Here is a 21241-nt window from a genome sequence, read left to right as displayed (position 1 = left end):
AAGCCTACAACTTGGCTCTGATACCAAATGTTATTCTAAACATTAAGTAAACCCAAGGGTTCCCACGGGTTAATCATTCACCTTACCTTCTTGTTTTGATGCTAGTAAACACAAATTGATTAGCATTTATGGACTAATGTATTGCTTTGAGGTGTTATGTTGTACAAAGGACTTTCATGTCATAATCGTCATTACACAATTCTTCACAACACATGGCTTGTGGATCAAGAAGAAAATGAACCAAGAGCTTGAACCTACATTGGAGACATCCTCATTTGAAGATGTTCAAGTCAAGAAACTCATCATAAAGATCTCACAAGTTCCCTAAGCAAGTGTCAAGAAGGAGCTTAGAGTTAAACATGCCATGGTGATACCTCATGCACCGTTCAACATGCACTGAAGATTGAAGGACAAGTCACAAGAGCCAAGACAAGGTCAAGATGTTCACCCAAGCAGAAGAAGTCCAAGGAAGTGCAAAGGAGCCTATACATTCCAAGAAGACTCAAGGTTTACATCTTTTATATTGTATTTAGAGTCCTCTTGATTTTATGTTTAAATGCACTTTCAAAAGGTTTTCAAATGGTTTTCATACTTAACCTTTTACATCTTTGAAAACCATCAACACACCCAAAAATGTGTTTTGAAAACCTAGGACTTAAGCCCAAAGACCATGGCCCAAAGCCCCTGAATTTTAAAGTTACAAATGGAATTTTACACAGGGCCGGTCGACCGGGCTATGCCGGGCGACCGCAAGATGGAACCTGGAATTCCAGGGCATCTCGAAATTTATCGAGCCGGTCGACCAGGTCAACCCTGGCTACCGCGGAATGTGTTCTGTTTCTACAAAACCATTTTGTCATGGGTTTGGGCGGGCGACCGCCGTGGGTCGGTCGACCGAAATAGGTTTATAAGCCAAATTTTTTTGAGCAAACAGGTAGCCCTCGCCGGACGACCGCCATTAGGTCGGTCGACCTCGAAGGTAAGAATTCTGAAAATATAAAAGGGCGCCCGATAGGGTCGGGCAACCGCGATGGCTCGATCGACCACCGCGGTCAAGCAAACTAGCCGTTGGGGTGTTTTCAGCTTGACTTTTTCAAGCCAGTTATTTACAGTTTTACCCAAACGGTCATATTTTCAAATACACTATATATACATCATTAAAACCTATCTCTACAAGCTTTTGAACATATGAGAAAGATCAAAACTCATTTTCTTTGAGCTAAAGCCTTCTATCAAAAGCAAAACCTCTTTGAACTTAATTTTTACATTCTATTAAGAGGATCTCCACTAGGCTTCTTACATTTTCTATCTTTGGAGAGTTTTGTGAGCTACAACTTTGTAATCCGCCCATCAAGAGCCATTGAGAGTTTTTCATTTATTTTCTTCATTGTATTTGAGGGTCTCCTCTTCGGCCCGGTAATAATGGTGAAGACATTGTGAGGGTCTACTCTTCGGCCCGTTAAGAAAAGTGAAGACGTTGTACGATGGTGTGTCCCCTCGCCAAGGCTTCGTGCGAAAATGGTGTGTCCCCTTTGAAGATTGGAGAAGTTTGGTGTACAGCTTCAAGATTCCCCCTTTGAAGAATCTCATTGTTTTAGTGAAGATCCCAATGAGGTAAACTTGGAAGAGTGGAGTAGGACTTATGATAAACCGAACCACTATAAATCGTGTGTTCCTTGTGGTTGCTTCTCTTCTCCTTCTTCTCTTGCATATTGTGGTTATTGGTAAACTCTACCCTTTACTTGTTTTTTATGTTTGTTATTTATTGAACAAGGGTTAGTGCAAATAGGCTTAAAGTAATATCTAAACGCTAAATTTCATTATCTTAAATATTTAAACAAGGGTTGGGTTAATAAGTGCGTAATTAGTAAATTAATTTTAATAACCCATTTAATTAAGCCCAAATTTTTTAATTGACAAATTCACCCCCCCTCTTGGGTTGTCACACCTGTATTTCATTTGGTATTCAAAGCAAAGGCTCTTAAAGAATTTTTAAATTTAAAAATCTAAAAGAGAAGATCTGTGACAATCCAAATGGATTTCGAGTTTGGCCAATCCGCTCAAATTCTTCCATTCTTCAATGGAACGAATTTTAAAGCTTGGAAAAATAAAATGCTAGCCTATATCAAATCCATAGATTATGGCATATTAGATGTCATTGAAAGGAGATTTTCTATTCCAAGGAAATGTACTAACCATGATGCAAAATTATTTTCATTAAATTCAAAAGCTATTATTATAAGAAAAAACGGTTTCTACACACAAGTGTAGATAAGTTATCTACATACTAGCTTAATATACAGTGGAGGGCATATTGTTTGGGTGATCCAAACCATTCATTTGATTGGCCCTCACATAGATAGGGTGTCCACAAAAAATCAGCTCCATAGGATCATCCCAACCCTACGATTTGTGGAGGTAAAATGGACGGGTATAAACCTTTACAAATCTGTCCATTTTTTGCCTCCACGGTTCGAAGGGTTAGGATGATCCTATGGAGCTGATTTTTTGTGGACACCATATCTATGTGAGGGCCAATCAAATGAATGGTTTGGATCACCCAAACAATGTGGGCCTCCACTGTATTTTAAGCTAGTGTGTAGATAACTTATCAACACTAGTGTGTAGAAACAGTTCTCTCTTATTATAATATGTTGTGGCTATGTCCCAATGTTTTTGAGAAAATTTCATCATGTACAAATGCAAAAGATATTTGGACTAAACTTGAAAATTTTTATGAGAAAAATAATAGTCTCTCTTCAAATGATAAAAATGTTATTCTTGAACAAAATGAGACTTTACAAAAATCTTTCGCAGAAAAAAAATCTTTCAGCCATTCTATTTCCGATTTAGAAAAGCAAATTGAAAATTTGAAATCGGAAGTTAATGAAAGTTTGAAAAGAAATGAAAAATTAAGTCAACTAAGTAAAATTTTAATAAATAAAAATGATAACTTAATTAAACAATGCAATATCCTTGGAAAAGAAAATAAAAGCCTTGAAAACACAAACAATGATTTAAATGAAAAATATATACTTGTTTGTGAAAATGAAGAAAAATTGAATGCTAATTTATCTCAACAAATAAATTGCCTTGAAAATCAAGTAAATGAGATAAAATTAGTAAATGAAGAACTCTCCATAAAGAACCAAATATTGCAAGAAGAGAAAGGCAAACATGTTTGTGATCATGTGCATTCTTGTGGTTCTTCATGTTCCTCTTCTACCAATCATTACTCATGTACTTATTGTGATAGATTAGGATATCACAAATCTAGGTGTAAGCTTAGATTTGTGAAGTGAAACAAGTTTGTTTGGCTAAGAAAAGATACACTCCTGCAAACAAACTTGAGTGGAACCAAAGCAATTTGGATTCCAAAATCCCCCACTCAAACTATTCATTGAATATGTTAATATAAGGGGTTGTGCTTTAATTGCCATATCTTGTGAATTTTCTCTAGATGCCTTACTTCAATATTACATTCCTTGCATCTAGTTTACTTGTGCTTTAATGTTATATCATTTCATTTTTTTGAGCTTAGATACATACCATTATTCATGTTTTTAAATAGAATGTATCTTTGCAAATTGTGCTTTAATGATCACATCATTTCCATGCCCTCGTCTATAAGCCAAAACAATGCTATACTAGTTGTAGACTATATCTCTACACTTTATTGAATATTATTCTAGAATTTTCAGTCTAAGTACAACAAACTTCCAATCTATAGCACTGCACAAGAAAAAGGCCAACTTCAGTAATGTGTAGTGGTAGAAAGCCAACTTTCACTCTGCATCATGCTATACGCATATAAACATGGATACCATTACACAGGTACACAAACACAATGCCTATATAGGTAGACAGATGAGCATGACAGAATTAGAATTTGGAGGACCAAGAGGAATTTACAATGTACATTGACGAGCATGTGAAGGAATTGATACATTTAGCCACAGAAGAATATATATACTTGTCCTCAATAAAAAAATTCAACTAGTTCTGCAAAGAAGTATATACCTGTCCACAACTACTCTGGAGGGTCTGAAAGTTAACCATTTTGAAGTGACAAAGCGCCTACAAATAACATCAAGACTAGTGTTATAGATTGTGAAAAGAGATCAAGAACACATAAAAGCAGAAGACTCTAGGAGGGAAAAGTCTCAAGATCATAAAAAACAACAGCAAAGAAAATTTAAGAAGCCATTCTTCAGTTAGAGAGAAAATAAAAGAATGTTTCCAGTTCTTTCATATAAATCAAACTTTACAAAAGACATAAATTTGAGATAGTAATGCAAGTAACCGAAAGTGGACAGAAATAGAGAGCCAGATTTATAGATTAATTAACAAACAAATATATCAGAAGTGGGAAACCATTAAAGAGAGAAACTGGCAAACAGAAATGGAAAATTAGAAATCTAATAAGCCCAAGAAAATCGGAAGCAAGTCCTAGGAGCACTACCTAGCAAGAACATGGTCATTAGAAAAATTACGGTATACACAAGTACGAAGCCCAATAAAGTAGGAACCCACTTCCCATGAGCACTATCTAGCAAGAATGGAGCCTCAAAAGAGTCAACAAGCTCTATGTGTTCCTACTAGACATATGGTCGATTCATAAAATTGAAATAACTTGCTTTAAATCCCATCCCCCATCCTCGCCCGGATCCCTCTAAATCCAACCCAATCCCATCGAAAGCCCCAAACTCGCAGAAAGCTGATGATAGCCTCCCTATCCCCCATTCTCCAATAATGCCCTCAGCTCCACCGCCAGGAAAGCCCACTCTAGTAGACTTCCTCTCCCCAACCATCCTCGCTCGGCCTGAAGGGGCTCACTCATTGGTAGCTCACAAAAACCAGGATCCGAACCCAGTGAGTCAACCTGGGCCTCAACCTTTCCCCAATCTTCCACGCCAAGGTCCAACCCCGCACCCCCCCCCCCCCCCCCGCCTCTCTCTCTCCTCCGACCCACTTCTAAACCAAAAATTGGCGCGGGCGGGCAAATTTGAAATCTTGTCAAGTTTGGGCAATGGGCGCCAAGCGCTTTTTGAAAATAAAGATGGCGCTTTCTCTGGAATAGAAATTCCCCACGCAACCCCAATTCCAAATTTCCACCACTCCCAAATCATCTCCCCAGGTCCCCACCTTCCTGGACATCATGTCTCTTCATCGAACCCCTCACCTTTGATAAATCCCAATCAGAGAATAGCCAGTCCCTCTCAGCCTTTGCCTTCCCATCCTAGTAAATGGCCATCCCTCAAACCTACTGTTGAACCCCCATCTGCAAATACAACCACATCGAATGGTAAATGGACCGAACTCTTCAGTTCTGCCCCTCGCTCTGTCGTAGACAAGACCATTAACTTTTTGTATGCCCTTGTTCCAGAATCTGGACCAATGAGAGCCTTATTTGGGGAGGAAGACTTCGAAAAAGCCAAAAACATGTGGGATCACTGCCTCCTTGTTCTAGGCCGGCGACCCTACTACCTTGCCCTTAAAACCGAACTGTCAAGAAAATGGAACACCAAAGGGGAATTCCAGCATATAGCTCTCTCAAATAGTTTCTTTCTTTTCAAATTCTCCAATGAAGAGGACTGGACAAAGGTCCTTGAAACCCCCACTACATATGGAGGCCGAACTCTCATCCTTCAAAAATGGTCTCCCGATTGTGCGCTTGAAAAGCTTAAACTCACCACCATTCCTCTGTGGATAAAATTCCCTGCTCTGCATCTGAAATTCTGGACTCCAACTGGCTTGGGGAAGCTTGCTAAGCCCATTGGGAGGCCCCTTTAAATGGATACGCAAACAGCTGAAACGTCAAGGCTCACATATGCAAGGGTATGTGTGGAAATCTCAGCAGAAGATCCACTCCCTGATATTACCCATATCCAAACTCCAAAACGGTTGGAAACCCAACAAGTTGAATATGATTGGAAGCCTCGAGCATGCCAAGTTTGTAAGGAATTCAGTCATTCCTCTGAAAAATGTGCCCAAAACACAGCTCCACCTAAGCCTCTTGTCCGCAAGCAAGAATGGATTAGGAAAAGCCGCACTACCGAGAAGGAAGAAAATCAACAAGAAGATCCTGTGAATATAGACCAGACCGAAGAACCAGAAACAGAAATCCAGTCTGTCAACCCCTTCAGCATCCTTGGCAGCCTGGAAGAAGAAGATGCCCATGCTATTGCTACCCTTCCAGAGACCCCCAATACTCCCAATTCCTCGGATGTGGTTCTCTCACCTGAAAACAGTAATCTGGCTAATTCTAGCCCCCACTCCCGGAAACCAGCACCCACCTGTCTTGTTTCTTTGCCATCTTCCACCTTGCAAACCCATTCTTCCTCTGCTATAGCCTGTTACGGTCCTAAGTGGGGGCCCGCCTAGGTATGGAACTGGGTGGGACTCAACCTGATATGGGACAGGTTTAAAGGGCCTTGCCTAACGCGTTCCATCAGCTTTGGAGCCTTTGGCGTATCGGTAAGGTACCTAACATTTGGTATCAGAGCAGCCACCACGTCCCGTGTTCGAGTCACGGAAGGGGCGACCTGTGAAAAGGGGTACCTGGAAAAAAGGCCAGAGTGAAAGCTGTCACAGAGTGGGCCACCGAGGACGGCGCGGAAGCGTGGTGGTATGTTACGGTCCTAAGTGGGGGCCCGCCTAGGTATGGGAGTTGGTGGGACCCAGCCTGGTATGGGACAGGTTTAAAGGGCCTTGCCTAACGCGTTCCATCAGCTTTGGAGCTTTTGGCGTATCGGTAAGGTACCTAACATAGCCTCAGACAATTTGTCCTAACCCAGGCCTCAGCCTCCTGCAATTGTATCCCCAGATAAGAGGCGCAAGCACATCAGCCTACTCCCCTCTCAAGCGTCCACCCACCAGGCCCACCCTTGTCCCTCTGCTAACCCAGATAACTCCTCTTCCCAAGCTCAACCCTCCTCCTCAGAACCCTCTGATCTGAGTTCCCAATCCTCCCTCCATATCTCCTTGCCCTCACCCCATATCAACCTGCACCCCAATCTTGCAGACCCTCACCCTATTCTTGCAGACCTGCACCATCCCCCCTTCTGCTCTGAAGGAGACCAAATTTCCACCCTGAATAATTCTCATGAAGATCATTAATTCTTGGAATATCAGAGGGATCTGCACAAAGCTCAAAAGAGATGAAGTGAAAGAATTGATTAGCAAATCTAGAGCCCCTATTCTCTGTCTTCTTGAAACGAAAGCAAAAGCCCATGCCTTCTCAAAAATCTCCTCTCTCATCTGTGAAGGCTGGCACTCCTATGGCAACTACTCCTCGGTAATTAAAGGCAGGATCTGGATTCTTTGGGAGCCATCTGTGGTCAGCATATCCATTCTTGAAGAGACCAGCCAATTAGTCCACGCTCAGGTCAGGCTCATCCATTCTAATCAGGATTTCAACCTCACTGCGATATATGCTAATATTTATTACATATCTAGAAGAACCCTATGGTCAGACCTTGAAGAAATAGAACCTAGAATCCAGCTTCCATGGCTTCTCATTGGAGATTTTAATGTCACTCATTATGCAAATGAAAGATTGGGTTCTCAAGTTCAGTCTCAGCGAAATGGAAGAGTTTAACTCTTGCATTTCCAACTGCTCCTTATCTGACCTCAAGTCGAATGGGCACAGATGGAGTTGGAACAATAGGGCCAAGGAAGGAGCAAAGAAATTCTCAAAGTTAGATCGTGCCCTCGTAAATGAGATGTGGTTGCAAAACTTTGACTTATCCTATGCTGATTTCCAACCCCCTGGTATCTCTGATCATTGTCCTATCTCTATATCCCTTGAAAATCCAAAAAACTATGGTCCTAAGCCCTTCAAATTCATGAACATGTGGCAGGAAGATTCTTCATTATATCCTTTTGTTGAGCAAGCCTGGAGCATTGAAGTCAAAGGTAACCCCATGTACTGCCTCTGCCGAAAACTTAGAGAGGTCAAGAGGAAAATCAATGAATGGAACAGGAATGTTTTTGAGAGGATTGACATAAGAACCCCAATTATCAGGAGAAGCTTAGAAGAAGTCCAAAGGAAGATGCAGACCTTCCCTCTGGATGATGCCCTCTTGGATGAAGAGAGAACTCTCAGAGAAGACCTTATCCAATCCTCCAAGTTGGAAGAAATGCTATACCATTAAAAATCTAGGATCCAATGGCTAACCCTCGGAGATTCCAATTCTCATTTCTTTTACTCCTCTCTAAAATCCCGTTTGCACCATAACACCTTAACTTCCATTAACACTGATAATGGTAGTCCCTCCTCTGATCCTAACCTGATAGCTGATTCTTTCATAAACCACTTCAGCAAAATCCTCAACAATGGCAAAATTCAAACTACCCAAACCCCTCTCCCTTCTAGAATCCTCTCCCATGAAGATGCCATTTCCCTCTCCCGCCCAGTCACTAGAGAAGAAATTAAAGAAACTGTGTGGAAAGCCAATGGTAACAAGGCCCCGGGCCCGGATGGTTTCAATGCAGCTTTCTTCCAATCATTCTGGTACTAGGTGGAAGAAGATTTCACTAAAGCAATCTCCAACTTTTTCAAGAGTGGCAAACTCCTTTCTGAAGTAAATTCTACATTTATCTCCCTGATCCCTAAAAGTCTTGATGCCATGACCCCTGCAAGTTTCCGTCCTATATCCTTATGTAATTTTGCTTACAAATACATCACTAAAGTTCTGGCAAATAGGCTAAAAACAGTCATTCCCAAGCTTATCAACCCAGCTCAATCTGCTTTCATTAAAGGCCGTCTGATCCAGGAAAATATCCTTCTCACCAATGATCTTATCCATAACTTCCATGCCAAAACTGATAAGAAGGCAATGTGCCTTAAAATTGATCTTGCAAAAGCCTTTGATAATGTAAACAGGTCAGCTCTCCTCAATTTCATGCAATTGCAAGGTTTCAATTGTCAATGGCTTAACTGGATTGATGAATGCATTTCCAAACCCTCCTTTTCCATCCTTATCAATGGCAGCCCTAATGGATATTTCCACTCCTCGAATGGGCTAAGGCAAGGTGACCCTCTCTCCCCCCTTCTGTTTGCCATAGCTATGGAAATGCTATCTGTTTCTCTTGAAAATGCCAATGCTTTGGGCCTCATCTCCACTCCCTTCTCTGTTGGCAATCTATTCATCACCCACCTGTTGTTTGCTGATGAACTTATGATATTCACCCATGATTCTACCATTGCGGCCAAGGGTATAATGGATTGCCTAAAAAACTTCTCGGGCATTAACATTAATAAAAGTGAAGTTTTCTTTTCAGGTACATCTCAAAGCAACAAGCGAGAGATTCTAAATATTCTGAACTTCAAAGAAGGCAAAATTCCAATGAAATATTTGGGCCTCCCCCTTATATCCTCAAGGCTATCTGCTGCTGATTGTGCTGCCTTGGTTTCCAAAGTCAGAAAGAAGATTGACTCTTGGAGTTCTAAAAATCTTTCCCAAGCCAGAAGATTAGAGCTCATCAAGACAGTATTAAGCTCCTTCCAAATTTTTTGGTCCTCTACCTTCAACATGCCTCGTGGTATTCTTGCTATTCTGGAAAAGAAATTTCAGGATTTCTTATGGAAAGGGGGCCTCTGGAAATAATCCTCTTCACACGATTAGCTGTGATACTATTTGTAAACCAAAGCTAGAAGGGGGTCTAGGAATCAGGAAATTGGATGATATGAACCAAGCGCTCCAACTAAAGCTTCTTTGGAATATCATGGCTAATAAAAGCTCCCTATGGACTTCCTGGGTGCATCATAAATACATCAAATCCAAAAACTTATGGTCCATTCCAATCCCCTCGTGACCTTCCTGGGGGTTAAGAAGCATTCTCAAATCTCGTGAGATGGCAAAGAACTTCATATGCTATAGTGTGGGAGATGAAACTAAGATCGATCTCTGGTCTCAACCCTGGCACCCCCAAGGACCCCTCTGCAATCTCATATCCAGGTCAAACTCAGTTATTGATCTTAGTCGTGCCTCTCTCCTATCTGATATTCACTTTGAAAACTCTTGGAACTCAATCCTAGACAAAGCCTCCCATGTTCAGGAAAAGTCTCTGCTGATGAATTCTGTTTTTAACACAAATGGTTCAAATACCCCGATTTGGAAGCCCTCTACTGATGGTATTTACACGGTGAAAGGTGGCTGGAATATGTTTCGTGTCAAGACCCCAAAACCACCATGGGCTAACTCTGTTTGGTTCAAAGGTTCTGTTCCCAGGTATGCTGTTACTACATGGAAAGCATTCCACTACAGGCAGAGCACTAAGGATCGACCGACTTTCAAAGGCCCTCTCCTTGACAGCAGGTGTGTTCTGTGTAATGCTGCCCCTGAAAGTGTAGATCATTTATTTTCAATTGTGGATTTTCCGCTTGGATTTGGAGATCCATCCTTCGAAGATGCAATTTTCGGAGGAAGCCAAATAAATCCCTCCTGAAGAAAGAGGAATGGATGCGTAATCATTCCTCCGGAAATGGGCAGGCGGCCACTGTCCTGAAATTCTGCTTCTCCCTCTCTATCCATCGAATTTGGTGTGAACGAAACAGAAGAATTTTTTAAAACTGCTCCAGAGACAAAATGCACATCCTAAAAGATATCCTGTTGGAAGCCAAAGTGAAAATCAATTCTCTGAACATCTCTGACTCCAATTGCAGCTGGTTAGTTCAAACTGCGATAAATTTCGGCTATAAATTCTCGGAAAAATAGCTCATCCCAAGAAAGTGCTCTTGGATTCCCCCTCATGTTGGCGAAATCAAGATTAACTCGGATGCTTCACTCGACAGTAATGGTGGTGGTATTGGAGGCATCCTAAGGGACTCCCATGGTATGGCCATTGCAATGTTTTCGATGAATGTGGACAAGGAAGAGATCTACGAATTAGAACTGCTTGCGATATCCTTTGGAATTGATTTAGCTGTCTCCTTCGGCCTTAAAAATCTCTGGTTAGAATCCGATTCCAAATTTGCAGTACACATCATTTCAGGAGTCTCGCCTATCCCCTGGAAAAAAGCAACTCTAGTTGCCCACAATAGAAATGTTTGCAGCTCCCTCATCTCCTGGCGCATCCATCGCTCTTGGAGGGAAGCTAATAATGTGGCAGATGTTCTCAAAGCGGAGCTTCCCGCATAAGGGATATCCCATCCCCTTAGCTCTTGCTCCTCCTTTCCTCCTTCAATGCCTGAATCGAGATAGATTGGGAGAAATCTGTGTCAGATTGTAATTTGTTGTGTTGCCATCTGGCCTTTGGCATCCTTGCCCCTCTGTAATCTCTTCTCTATGTTCTTCCTCCTTATTAGATATCAGATATCTGGTCAGGGTCCGCCTAACCCCAGCTTGCTCATCAAAAAAAAAAATAGCCGATGCACGAAAAACAAGAAAATAAACAAAACAATTGATGAAAAATCAATTTTATGATACTGACATATTGTAGTTTCACATTTATTAGTTGTGAATCGCTTGATTTTTTTGCTATCCATACCCGACACACCAACTTATGAAAATCAATGTGTTTTCTATCTGTAAAGGCAAATACTGTTATTTTTCCATCAATATAAGTAATGCACCCACATCCTTCTTTATTTTCATAAACTTATTGATAGATAATGTTTCTAAAGGGACATGATTTGGCAAAATGATATCACCTTTTGTTCTACCAAGTCTCAAATAATTTCAGACTTGAATCCCTAACCAGAAGCATATTGGGCAAGATTTTAAATTTCGGTTTAGGAATGAGTTTCGGTCCTCACCAAAACCGAAATTTCGGAAGAAATCAATCGAAATCAAATTGAGTAATATTTTATCCCGTACCAAATTTTGGCCAAGATAATATTTCAGAAATTTCAGCTGAAATTTCGAAATTTCAGAAGAAATCAATCGAAATCAAATTGAGTAATATTTTATCCCGTACCAAATTTCGGCTGAAATTTCGGGATAATATTAAATATTAAATAAAATCTAGATTTTTTCGTAATATTCCTCGAAATTTTAGGGAAAACGAAATTTCGATAAAAACAGTAGAAAACCCGAAATTTCGGACAGAAATTTTGGATTTCGGTCGAAATTTAAAACCTTGCTATTGAGTTACAGAAGAACAGTAGAAAACCCATGAGATGATTAATCACAAGCTAATTGAGGCATTTTATCTTTTATATTCATTATAGAAACAGAAATGCAAGAAGCGTCTTTATTAAGTTTTCTCTTAATTGATGAGTTGGACGGGGATGCTTAGTAAGAAAATAATTGGAGAAAGATCCACTCCATCAGATGACCGAATTCTCTTCATTTGTCTCTACATTTACAAAACGGTGCAGGTTTGTGTGCATTAAATTTTTTTATTTTAATGGACACAGGTACATCACAAATTTGGAGTAAGAATAATCAAGCATAAAAAAACTAAGATGCCAACAGTCGTCACAACACAGATAATGACCTAAAATAAAACTTACTATGCAAAAAAAATTTCAAGCAGAGCTTAAAATTTAGCTGAAACTAACAATACATGAAACTATCTAGTGAAGTTTAAATGTTCCATAAGCATTCCTAAAGATATAATCATTCCTAAAAAGGCACGAACCAACAGTGCTTAAAATTTTCTGCTGCAAAGGTTGATCGAGCTAAGAGATCCTCCTTAAAACAATAACGGCTTGGTGTGTCTAAACAAGATAAACTTCTGAAACTTGTTGGAGGCAATACTCTTAGGTTTCCTAGGATGCTAAGGAGGGCAAGAACTCAACCTTCTTCCATCAAACCGCCATGGTGATGCAAATAAAAGTGCATGTGGAGTACTCACAAATCAATGTGGCATGGTAGACGGTTGCACGTACTTAAAACACCAAATGGCAACCATCAAAGTTTCTTAAAAGGTTATCAAAAATGGCTTGTCTCAGCAGAGCACTAATCTCTGTCAAAAACACATATAATAGAATTGTTTTCACCCATGATGCACTATGTAATGGAGCCTCTCGGTTAAATCCACAAACTTTGAATCCATGAGGATCAGACCTAAAGATCAGTGCTGGTTTTTATTGGAAAAATTTCAAGAATGAAAACTATGCCTAGATGCTCTTTGATGTAGCAAAGGAAACATGTAATAATACTCAATATTCTTTATTAAAAAATATACTCATAGATCCAGTGGTTAAAGAAACTTCAAGTAGATTGACAACCCGAGGAAAGGACAATTGTGCTCACTATTAGTTGAATTGCATTCCCATCCTTGTGTTCCACCTAATGGTGCAATTGCATGTCTTTTATTTCAAGCCTTGCAATTCCAATTGGGACAGACCTTTGTTTTTCCTTCATATGTGAGAGTTATGTCTTTTAATTGGAAACTTGGCATTGCAACCATATTAAGACTGAATGCTACCAAGTGCGTTTTAGTTGCTGCTCACTTGTGATTATCAACTGTTGAAAAATGATTGTGCTCGGAATTCTGGCATTGACTAACTTGCTATTAAAGAATTAACCTAGGTCTGTGAATTGAGTTAAAGTTTGGTGAGTTATGTGCATCAATTACTTCCCAAACGCCCACGAAAAGCTCCTAACTTACTAGTTATAAAACTAGTCCTAAAATTCCCCTTGAAAGCCTCACAAAGGTTGAGGATTATTTGGAAATTCCAAGGGGGCTGACTACTCCAATTCCCGACAACACTCAAGTGACGCTCCCGCGGCCTTACCCTGAATCACGTGGCCCATGGGAGAAACTTATGCCCAATTTAGTGTTTGTTGATCATTACTTCATAGCTAGGGAGACTAGGAGCATGCCATTGTTTAGCTTGCCTTGGCAAAGATATGCTTATTATGGATTTGTTTAAATAAGTCCGTAGTTATGGCTTGGGAGACTGCATGTAGAATGCTGAAACATAAAGGCCTGAAATGATGCCCATTTGGGGAGGGTAATTGGGATGACTAGCTCAAGCCCCTACATGCAGTGGGTTACATCTTTATATTTTTCTTCAGCCCATATTTCTCCAAGCATAGGTAGGTCACTTTTTTATTTATTACACACCATTGATAGATTGCTACCTGATTAATGGCATTTTCTCGAAATTTCGGACCGAAATTATCGAAATATCCGAAATTTGGGACCGAAATTCCAAAATTTCTGCCGAAATTTGGAATTTTGTGAAATTTTGAATTTCAGGAAATTTCGGTTTCGGTCCCCACCGAAATCCGAAATTTCGGATTTCGGCCGAAATTTAAAACCATGACTACAACACATGTAATCAATTCACAAGTTCAAGAATATCAAAGATATATTTTCATAACCAAAATCATGTTATATAATTACAATTCTATTTCAATACTTCAATAACTTCTACCCTTCTATAATTCTATTACTCCTAAATATAACATGCTAGATGACTTCATACCAATTAAAATTTCTATCACACTGTACTGAGGATATGGATAAGTGAAGAATCATCCTCTATGGACACTTCTAGCTAGACAGGACCGATAAGCTTGGACAAAAACTCATCAAGCAACCAAGTGTTACAACCGCACTAGGGGAAGAGGAAGAGTGTCTGGATGGCAAGGACATGGGCATGGGAGGTGGTCTAGATGGAAATGAAGATGAAGATGAAGATGAATCAGAGTGGCTCTTTGTGTTGAGACAATTAGAAAACTACTTCGATCCTTATTGTGTTGAATATTATTTGTGATTTACGTTTTGTTTAAGAACTTAATAGGTCTCAAAACAGCCAATTTTGATTCTTGTAAGACTAAGTGGATGCTTTAACCATGAAATCGTTTGTTTCTTTGTTAGTTTAGGTTGTTGTGGTGTTTTTTCTATTTTATTTATAATTTTTTACATTTACAAATTTTTTTTTTAAAAACACGTCTTTTACAAAACAAAACAATGAAATGGGAAGAATGTTGAGACATTCCATTCAAAAGAAACAAAACAACCAAATTGGAATTGGCACTATGCTACACAGACTCACACCCAATTTCTCCATGTTGTGTCTGCCCCATACCCAACTAAAGACAAAGTGCTATGAATTTCAAACAACAAAATTAGATTGAATTTCAGTTCCAAATATTCATAAAAAAATCTCACTATGCTACTAAGCTCTGTCATGAATCGCATGCACAAGATACCCCGTATGCCAAAACGGCCGAAATGGAAAAAATATGATAAGAAATAAAAGTACCATAGGTCTAACAGAATAGGGTAGACAAATGTAGCTAATCAAAAGGCAAAAAAAAAAAAAAAATCACAACCATTTTCTTAATCGGAGGGCATGATTATGGTTCCAAACTACTAACCTGGCGATAGACTCATTTAGCTAGAATAACTTCTGCACCTCATTACTACCTTTCAATGGAAGCAAGAAATTAGGGCTTACACTTGTAAAGGAGTTTGCAGCACGATTTACTGATCTTGTAGCAAAAAAACTCAAACAACACAAACAACAAGACGAGCAGATTCCTCATTTTAGATGAGGAAATTATATTTCTTCTAATGGAAATGATATTAGGAGGTGAGGGAAAAGCTACCAAACCCTGTTTTAACATTCAAGATAAAGATCTCTCTCTCTCTCACATCGACGACCAACTGGTTCACCGCCTTTCTTCCTCTCCAAGATTTCCGTCATAGATGGAAGAGGGGGTATGCAAAATGGAGAATTCATATGATGGGTGACCGTGAAAACACGTGAAGTCTTGGAAAACAGGTACGGCCCACTTTTTTTTTGACGATCCAAACCGTTCATCTGTTTGGGCACAACGTAGATAGGTTGTGCCCCAAAAATCATTTTCATAGGATGATCCTAAGCCTCCGATCTGTAGAAGATTCCATAAATGGTTTTTGAAAATCTCCATATTCAGATCAGTTCAGATCGGAGGGTTAGGATTATCCAATCGAAATGATTTTTGGGGCACAACCTATTTACTTTGTACCCAAACAGATGAACGGTTTAGATCATCAAAAAAAGTGGGCCGTACCTACTTTTTGAGACTTCACATGTTTTCACGGCTACCCATCATATAAATTCTATGCAAAAAGAGGATAAAGAGTGGGGAGAGCTAGGGCACCGGTGCGTTGAGAGAGAGAGAGAGAGAGAGAGAGGTGTGCTTTTGGGGGATACGAAATGAAATAAGAGAAATTATATGGTGGCCGACTGTGTGGTAAAAAGGGCAGAGAGAGAGAGAAAGAAAACCTGCCACCCTTGATTTCTAATCCAAAGAAGAGTAAAAAAGGGGGGCTTTTCTTGGATTAAAAATCAAGGGAGGGAGGGTTTTCTCTCTCCAACCTTTCATACGGTCTGCCACCATATAAAATCTCATGTAATAAAAAAGGTATATACAAAAAAGAGGGAATGTAAGGTCAGCAGACGGAAAATGAAAATTTTTACTGCGGTCCCAAAATGAACGTTGCAACAAGGACCACCCATAAATATAAATTTTGAAGACTCACTTTTCTTCTACTGTTTATTGATAAGTTCAAATCTATCGTGAGCTTATTCGGTTCATTGGAAAACTTCGCTCTTAAGACAATACGTGATAGGAGCCACTGCAGAACTAAAAAGTCGAATCAATCTCCTATAGAAGGTTTCTTGATCATGAAGCTTCAGATCTCAAGAATGTCGTGGGGCACCGACCAACTTGTAATAGCCTCAACTTTCTTTGGGTCGACCTTAATACCTTCAATTGAGATCACATAGCTTAAGAAAATGAGACTATTTGTCAAGAACTCGCACTTGAAAAGATTGACATTTAACTTCTCCTCTTAAAGCGTGGTGAAAACTTTCTGAATATGGTCCAAATGCTCTTCTTGACTCCTATTATCAATAAGAATGCCGTTAAAATATACTACAATAAATGGATTGATATATGGCTTGAAGACTTAACTCATGAGGCACATAAAGGTACTTGGAGCACTTGAAAGTCCAAATGGGATAATAAGTCCTTCATATAATCCATCACGAGTTTTAAATGAGATCTTCCATTCATTTTCGGGTTGCATCCAAATTTAATGATAGGCACTCCTAAGATCCAACTTTGAGAAGACTTGAGAATCGGCAAGTTTCAAGTCTTGGAATGGTAAAATGGTTTTTGTTGTTTATTGCTCTACCGTCAATGCACAATGTCCATGAGCCATCTTTTTTTGGAACAAGTAAACATGGGATGACACACGAGCTCATGCTTTTACGTGCAATTCGTTTGGTGATGAGCTCATTAATTTTCCATTAAAGTTCTTCATGTTCCTTTGGACTCGTTCGATAAGCCACCCTTTTTGGAAGAGTCGAGCCTGGAACGAAATCGATACAATGGTGGATGCTTCTCATAAGATGTAACCTGGGAGGGATTTCATCTGGAACATCATTTTGGAACTCCTCAAGGATTGGTGCAAGCTTTGTAGGGAAAGAATTATGTTCCTCATTAGCTTAAACAACAAAACAACAAGTAGAGCACCGAATATGCCATTTTCCTTGATCTTTTGATCAAATTTGGTCGTGGAAAGAAAAATGTTACTCTCCTCGTCAGGTTTGAGTCCTCTTTCTAACCTAGAGGGAGCCAAAATTACCTTAACTTCATCCTTGACAAAAGAGTAGGTGTTCTTGAAGCCATCGTGGATGACTTTGCAATTGATCCCAAGGGCGCCCCAAAAGTAAATGACATGCATCCAAAGGTATAATGTCACACCAAACTTCATCTCTATACATAGTGCAAATAGAGAAAGAAATAAGACAGTGCTTATAAACCTTTATCTTGTTTCCATGATAAATTCAAGAGAAAGTGTAAGGATGAGGATGAGGTTTGATCTTGAGGTTCAATTTCTCCATCATTTATGATGTGTCAATATTTTCGCAACTATCCGGATCAATGATAACATTGCAAATATTGCCATGAGAAGTACAATGGGCATGAAAAATATTGTTGGAACGCCAATCGTTATCTTCTTTGGAGTGGTCCATGTTCATAGCTCTCAGGACCATAATGAGCTCACCTTCATCGCTATGGGTGACCTTTTCATCTTCTTGATGCTCTGTCGTCGGTTATTCATAATCGAGATCATGTAATTCATCATTTACATGAGTGAAAACTTTGCGATTGAGGCACTCCGATGCAATGTAACCTTATCCTTAGCATTTGAAACATTGGGGCAACAAAGGATTAGGCTGTATATAAGCTAGAGTTGAATCACACTTAGGAGGTCGGGAGAAGTTATTTGAGGGATGAGAATAAAACGCAATCCCCTAGTTAAGAGTCGACTCAAGACCTAGATTTCGTTGAAGGACCAATAAGATTGGAGTTGCACCTTTTCTTGGATGTCATGCCTCAACCCCTAGATATCGAGCAATGGTTTGTTCTTCGGGTTCGGCAACTCCACATCGCACCTTCCAATTTTTGACCTCTTCTGTGTATTCATCTATGGAATGAGTCTCGTCATGCCCCAAACTGCACTCCCGACTAGGCACATGGCAGCGCCATACACCTGCAAGGTAATCCCTACAAGTATGCAAGGGTAAGCAAAATAATATCAGATCCATTCATGGCATAAACTATTCTATAGTGTTTTACAAGAATTTAAAACAGAGTTCTCACTATAACATTCTAACCAAACATCACTAAATTAATTATTTCTCAGCAATATCTCAATACAAATAGTCACTATTCTAGATTAAACAAAGTCCATAATACAAATCACGCTCCCTCGAGATCTCCACAACGATCAAAATCTAAAAATTGATAAAAAAAAACTCAGTCAGACAAAGCCCAGTACATAATAATGTGTTACTTTAGTGTAGGTCTATGCATGCCAAGGAACAAAACGGATCACACAATAAGGCCAAACTAAGGTACAAAGTTTCACATGGAACAAGTGTCATGAATCCTGGAGTATAAGTCGTACGAAAAAGGGTGAGTAAACGAGTATCATGATCAACAATCTTAGAACATAGGTATTGTGGACCCGATCCGTGATAGGCGGCAAGGGAAAGAGTCCCTACCACCCTCTGGATCATCCACGTGTGAAGGAGAGCTCTGCCAAGGAACTCTCAAAACGGATGCCACCCTCATAGCATAGCACGAGTGGCGATATAAAAAGAAAGAGATATGTCTCGATCCGGAGCCAAGGCTCGAAACCAAGACATACCTGAAATAAACTCAGAGTCGCCATCCATGGATATGCCATGGAACCCTAAAATCAAATCCTCTGTGCAATGGATAACCAGAAATATATATGGGTTCGTGCCTGGTTATGAATGGGGAAGGTCTGAGAGCACCCCCAATTCGTCCTAGTGCAAGCACTTGGTCTCTTATGCCATTTTTATTAACTCCAAAGGAGTTTGGGTAAAAATCATGTGAAATGGGAACAATCCTCAGGAATCGTCTACCTAAGCATGCATTTCCTGAGGATAAAGATAATAAACACATATAAAATAAAATGAAAGATGTGTCACCTAAGCATAGCTAGGTTATGAGTGACAAACCTAATGGGTGTCTAAATTCTAGTGGGCATACACATACAAGCTATAGCTAAAGGTACAGTATCAGTACAAGAAAGTAAGAAAACACATCAAAACATAAAACACAAATCAATCCTATATATGACAGTAACACTTTAGACTTTTTTAAGGCTTTTTAAATATTTTTGATGTTTTAAATTTCTAATGTTTTTGAGTTTTAAATGTTTTAACATGTTTTTTGAATTTTAAAGTTTTGATTTCACCCTTTCGGTCAAAGACCGGAGGGAACATACAAAGTAAAGCCCTAGGGCCAAACCCTAGGGCAAATAGGGGAAACCCCTAAACAAGGTAAACTAATGAACAAGGATAAAGACAACGATCTAAACTCCCAAAAGGTAAAGCTCTAATAAGACTGTGCTAGTCCTTAACAAAATAAGAGTGATGACAACACCAAGGAGAAGCTCCTAAAAACAACTAAAGAAAATGAGTCAAAGACTTTCTAATACCGCTATTAAAGGATGAGTGAGCCAAAGGCTCTCTAATACTACAACTTAAAGGAGGAATGAGTCAAAGACTCTCTAATACTACCACTAAAAAGGATAAATGAGTCAAAGACTCTCTAACACTCTATAAAGGGGGACAAATAAGACATAGCATGTCTTTTAGCTCAAAAGAGAGACAAACCGGGGAGGTTCTATAAATGAGGCATTGTATGCCTTCAATGGGAAAATGCGGGCTCTAAGCAACGAGGCTTGCTCCCAGAGGAGAACTGCCTAACGAGACAAAGCGTGTCTCCTATGATGGAACTCGCTAATAAGACCACAATGGTCTCCTAAATGAGGAAGAGAAACCATCATCTAATGGTTTCTAAAAGACTAGAGGAGTCTACTAAATAGAGAGGGGGACACTACTTGGACTAAACAAGTCCCCTGAGGCCGGGCTTGCTCTATAGAGACACAAATTGTCTCTCTAAAGGGGAGGCTCCGACTATTGTCATCATTGCCCTTTCAACATGAATAACTTGCTACCACAGATCCCCTAATGAGCATAATAAAATAAAATCAAATGAGGTCTAAATGGATAAACTATGCATACGATAGCAGACATGATGATATACTCATTTAAGAATAGTATTTTCTCATTTGGGCCATCGCATTTGGCTTAACCAGGTGATAAATTCTTATATGCTAGAAAGAATAATCATACTTTCACTAGAACATATATATCTCCCCATTTCAACCTTATATTACTGACATTCCAACTGTTATCTTTATCATAAACCTCAGCGCAAGTAAAATTATATCAGGAGATATCAACTAACATATTGCAAGCCGTATATATATATATATATATATATATATATATATATGAATGAACAAATACTATGAAATTAAACACATTAGAAGCCCAAGAACCGCAATTGAGACTAAAATTTTATTTTTCTGCACCCTGTACAGACCTCTTGACTATATAACTCAAAATGAAAGGGTATTCTAAATGTCACATTGAGGTGTGAAATGCGCAGACTCCAAACTAAAGTGTTTCACATATCAAAGTAAAAAAAAAAATGGCTATCAAATCTAAAGTGAAGTGCAAAATACAAGTATCATCATGAAGTGGTAGATCGTGATTCACATCAACAGGGTGAATAACAACCAAAACTGTTATTGCCCTAACCAGAACAAGAGTGCATACACTACCTTGCTTCAGGAGATACACAATACTTCAAATTTCATCATTATATCAACATTAGAACTATAGTAATGCCACAAATAAATACAAATATTAAAAAAAAAACCCTTACAATGGCAT

General features: G+C 39.4%; 1 long non-coding RNA gene across 1 annotated transcript; it reads right to left on the bottom strand.

Moving 5' to 3' along the window:
• Window positions 1-3648: 3648 nt before the first annotated feature.
• Window positions 3649-16067, bottom strand: LOC143882351 (uncharacterized). Its single transcript, XR_013252180.1, has 2 exons — window positions 15285-16067; window positions 3649-4077 (listed from the first exon to the last, which is right to left on the bottom strand). It is a non-coding gene; the product is annotated as an uncharacterized LOC143882351 (long non-coding RNA).
• Between the last annotated feature and the right edge of the window lie 5174 nt (window positions 16068-21241).

Source organism: Tasmannia lanceolata, unplaced genomic scaffold (assembly GCF_043159265.1).
Source record: "Tasmannia lanceolata isolate RefF3 unplaced genomic scaffold, GAP_Taslan_0.1 ptg000007l, whole genome shotgun sequence".
Taxonomy (NCBI): domain Eukaryota; kingdom Viridiplantae; phylum Streptophyta; class Magnoliopsida; order Canellales; family Winteraceae; genus Tasmannia; species Tasmannia lanceolata.
This window is presented reverse-complemented; position numbering and strand designations above follow the sequence as displayed.